Source organism: Osmerus mordax, unplaced genomic scaffold (genome assembly GCF_038355195.1).
Source record: "Osmerus mordax isolate fOsmMor3 unplaced genomic scaffold, fOsmMor3.pri Scaffold_181, whole genome shotgun sequence".
Lineage (NCBI taxonomy): Eukaryota > Metazoa > Chordata > Actinopteri > Osmeriformes > Osmeridae > Osmerus > Osmerus mordax.
This window is the reverse complement of record NW_027120493.1, coordinates 12,501-17,500: the sequence shown is the minus strand read 5'-3', so window position 1 is coordinate 17,500 and position 5,000 is coordinate 12,501.

Sequence of the window (5,000 nt, the reverse complement as noted above, 5' to 3'; positions counted from 1 at the left end):
GGGGCAGCGGTGTGTGTGGTTATTTTCCCCGAAAAAAGTGTCCCCATTTCGGTGTGCGCGTTTGAAAATTTGTTTCGCTCGCAGCGTCGCGGAGATGCGCGTGCGCGTGGCAACCTTGACACCCCCGTGTTCCCCTGGACCAGACCTTTCCAACGCCGCCTGAGTTAAGGTGCTACGACGTCCCTAAGTGGAGATGCCTCTAAATGAACACCTTTTCCCAACTTTGCACGTTTCCAGCTTGAGAGGAAAAGGGGCTTAAAATTCACAGTTATTCGCCCGAACGTGGGATTTGGCTGGGGACGGTTTCTATATTCAAGTTGGGATGGGGGGCACCGAGGTGAGTGGTGTTTGTCCCCGAAAAAAGTGTCCCCATTTCGGTGTGCGCGTTTGAAAATTTGTTTCGCTCGCAGCGTCGCGGAGATGCGCGTGCGCGTGGCAACCTTGACACCCCCGTGTTCCCCTGGACCAGACCTTTCCAACGCCGCCTGAGTTAAGGTGCTACGACGTCCCTAAGTGGAGATGCCTCTAAATGAACACCTTTTCCCAACTTTGCACGTTTCCAGCTTGAGAGAAAAAGGGGCTTAAAATTCACAGTTATTCGCCCGAACGTGGGATTTCGCTGGGGACGGTTTCTAAGTTCAAGTTGGGACGGGGGGCACCGAGGTGAGTGGTGGTTGTCCCCGAAAAAGCCCTCCCCTTTTCCGTAGCCCCGTTTAAAGTTTTGTTTGGGCTCCTGTTCAGCGGGGAAGCGCGTGCGCGTGGCAACCTTGACACCCCCGTGTTCCCCTGGACCAGACCTTTCCAACGCCGCCTGAGTTAAGGTGCTACGACGTCCCTAAGTGGAGATGCCTCTAAATGAACACCTTTTCCCAACTTTGCACGTTTCCAGCTTGAGAGGAAAAGGGGCTTAAAATTCACAGTTATTCGCCCGAACGTGGGATTTGGCTGGGGACGGTTTCTATATTCAAGTTGGGATGGGGGGCACCGAGGTGAGTGGTGGTTGTCCCCGAAAAAGCCCTCCCCTTTTCCGTAGCCCCGTTTAAAGTTCTGTTTGGGCTCCTGTTCAGCGGGGAAGCGCGTGCGCGTGGCAAACTTGACACCCCCGTGTTCCCCTGGTCCAGACCTTTCTAACGCCGCCTGAGTCAAGGTGCTACGACGTCCCCAAGTGGGGATGCCTGTAGATGAGCACATTTTCCCAACTTTGAATGTAAGTTTCCAGTATCATTGAAAATGTGGCCTCAAACGAGCAGTTTTGCCCCCGAACGTGGGATTTGGCTGGGGACGGTTTCTATATTCAAGTTGGGATGGGGGGCACCGAGGTGAGTGGTGGTTGTCCCCGAAAAAGCCCTCCCCTTTTCCGTAGCCCCGTTTAAAGTTTTGTTTGGGCTCCTGTTCAGCGGGGATGCGCGTGCGCGTGGCAACCTTGACACGCCCGTGTTCCCCTGGACCAGACCTTTCTAACGCCGCCTGAGTTAAGGTGCTACGACGTCCCTAAGTGGAGATGCCTGTAAATGAACACCTTTTCCCAACTTTGCACGTTTCCAGCTTGAGAGGAAAAGGGGCTTAAAATTCACAGTTATTCGCCCGAACGTGGGATTTCGCTGGGGACGGTTTCTAAGTTCAAGTTGGGATGGGGGGCACCGAGGTGAGTGGTGGTTGTCCCCGAAAAAGCCCTCCCCTTTTCCGTAGCCCCGTTTAAAGTTTTGTTTGGGCTCCTGTTCAGCGGGGAAGCGCGTGCGCGTGGCAACCTTGACACGCCCGTGTTCCCCTGGACCAGACCTTTCTAACGCCGCCTGAGTTAAGGTGCTACGACGTCCCCAAGTGGGGATGCCTGTAAATGAACACCTTTTCCCAACTTTGAATGTAAGTTTCCAGTATCATTGAAAATGTGGCCTCAAACGTGCAGTTTTGCCCCCGAACGTGGGATTTGGCTGGGGACGGTTTCTAAATTCAAGTTGGGATGGGGGGCACCGAGGTGAGTGGTGGTTGTCCCCGAAAAAGCCCTCCCCTTTTCCGTAGCCCCGTTTAAAGTTTTGTTTGGGCTCCTGTTCAACGGGGATGCGCGTGCGCGTGGCAAACATGACACGCCCGTGTTCCCCTGGACCAGACCTTTCTAACGCCACCTGAGTTAAGGTGCTACGACGTCCCCAAGTGGGGATGCCTCTAAATGAAGCCAATTTCTCCTATTTGAATGCACTCTCCCAGCCCAGAGAGGCATGTGCCTTAAAATTCACAGTTATTCACCCGAACGTGGGATTTTGTTGAGGACGGTTTCTAAATTCAAGTTGGAACAGGGGGCACCGACGTGAGTGGTGTTTGTCCCCGAAAAAGCTCTCCCCTTTTCCGTAGCCCCGTTTAAAGTTTTGTTTGGGCTCCTGTTTAGCGGGGATGCGCGTGCGCGTGGCAACCTTGACACGCCCGTGTTCCCCTGGACCAGACCTTTCTAACGCCGCCTGAGTTAAGGTGCTACGACGTCCCTAAGTGGAGATGCCTGTAAATGAACACCTTTTCCCAACTTTGAATGTAAGTTTCCAGTATCATTGAAACATGTGGCCTCAAACGAGCAGTTTTGCCCCCGAACGTGGGATTTGGCTGGGGACGGTTTCTAAATTCAAGTTGGGATGGGGGGAACCGAGGTGAGTGGTGGTTGTCCCCGAAAAAGCCCTCCCCTTTTCCGTAGCCCCGTTTAAAGTTTTGTTTGGGCTCCTGTTCAGCGGGGATGCGCGTGCGCGTGGCAAACATGACACGCCCGTGTTCCCCTGGACCAGACCTTTCTAACGCCACCTGAGTTAAGGTGCTACGACGTCCCCAAGTGGGGATGCCTCTAAATGAAGCCAATTTCTCCTATTTGAATGCACTCTCCCAGCCCAGAGAGGCATGTGCCTTAAAATTCACAGTTATTCACCCGAACGTGGGATTTTGTTGAGGACGGTTTCTAAATTCAAGTTGGAACAGGGGGCACCGACGTGAGTGGTGTTTGTCCCCGAAAAAGCTCTCCCCTTTTCCGTAGCCCCGTTTAAAGTTTTGTTTGGGCTCCTGTTTAGCGGGGATGCGCGTGCGCGTGGCAACCTTGACACGCCCGTGTTCCCCTGGACCAGACCTTTCTAACGCCGCCTGAGTTAAGGTGCTACGACGTCCCTAAGTGGAGATGCCTGTAAATGAACACCTTTTCCCAACTTTGAATGTAAGTTTCCAGTATCATTGAAAATGTGGCCTCAAACGAGCAGTTTTGCCCCCGAACGTGGGATTTGGCTGGGGACGGTTTCTAAATTCAAGTTGGGATGGGGGGAACCGAGGTGAGTGGTGGTTGTCCCCGAAAAAGCCCTCCCCTTTTCCGTAGCCCCGTTTAAAGTTTTGTTTGGGCTCCTGTTCAGCGGGGATGCGCGTGCGCGTGGCAAACATGACACGCCCGTGTTCCCCTGGACCAGACCTTTCTAACGCCACCTGAGTTAAGGTGCTACGACGTCCCCAAGTGGGGATGCCTCTAAATGAAGCCAATTTCTCCTATTTGAATGCACTCTCCCAGCCCAGAGAGGCATGTGCCTTAAAATTCACAGTTATTCACCCGAACGTGGGATTTTGTTGAGGACGGTTTCTAAATTCAAGTTGGAACAGGGGGCACCGACGTGAGTGGTGTTTGTCCCCGAAAAAGCTCTCCCCTTTTCCGTAGCCCCGTTTAAAGTTTTGTTTGGGCTCCTGTTTAGCGGGGATGCGCGTGCGCGTGGCAACCTTGACACGCCCGTGTTCCCCTGGACCAGACCTTTCCAACGCCACCCGAGTCAAGGTGCTACGACGTCCCTAAGTGGGGATGCCTGTAGATGAGCACATTTTCCCAGCTTTGAATGTAAGTTTCCAGCATCATTGAAAATGTGGCCTCAAACGTGCAGTTTTGCGCCCGAACGTGGGATTTTGTTGAGGACGGTTTCTAAATTCAAGTTAGCATAAGGGGCACACGTGTGAGTTGTTATTTTCCCAGGATTGATGGTTTCCAATTCGGTAGCTCCGTTTAAAGTTTTGTTTTGGCCCCTGTTTAGCGGGGATGCGCGTGCGCGTGGCAAACTTGACACGCCCGTGTTCCCCTGGACCAGACCTTTCCAACGCCACCCGAGTCAAGGTGCTACGACGTCCCTAAGTGGGGATGCCTGTAGATGAGCACATTTTCCCAGCTTTGAATGTAAGTTTCCAGCATCATTGAAAATGTGGCCTCAAACGTGCAGTTTTGCGCCCGAACGTGGGATTTTGTTGAGGACGGTTTCTAAATTCAAGTTAGCATAAGGGGCACACGTGTGAGTTGTTATTTTCCCAGGATTGATGGTTTCCAATTCGGTAGCTCCGTTTAAAGTTTTGTTTTGGCCCCTGTTTAGCGGGGATGCGCGTGCGCGTGGCAAACTTGACACGCCCGTGTTCCCCTGGACCAGACCTTTCCAACGCCACCCGAGTTAAGGTGCTACGACGTCCCTAAGTGGAGATGCCTCTAAATGAAGCCAATTTCTCCTATTTGAATGCACTCTCCCAGCCCAGAGAGGCATGTGCCTTAAAATTCACAGTTATTCACCCGAACGTGGGATTTTGTTGAGGACGGTTTCTAAATTCAAGTTAGAATAAGGGGCACACGTGTGAGTTGTTATTTTCCCAGGATTGATGATTTCCAATTCGGTAGCTCCGTTTAAAGTTTTGTTTCGCTTCCCGTTTTCGTTGCGTAGCTCTGATTTGGCTGGGGATAGTTTTATACACTGCTTTAGAGTAAGACACATACGTGCGAGTTGTTTTCACATTGGAATTGACGATAGCCATTTCGGTGTTGACGTTTAACGTTTTCTTTCGCTTCCCGTTTCCGTTTTATCCAACCGATTTCGCTGGGGACAGTTTTGTTATTTAAGTTGGAGTGAGACGCAGCGACGTGCGTTGAAATTTCCGCCCTATCTGCGACGGTTCACGGTTGTAGCTCCGATTGAAGTTTTCTTTTGCTTCCCGTTTCGCGCACGCGCACGTGCGCGTTA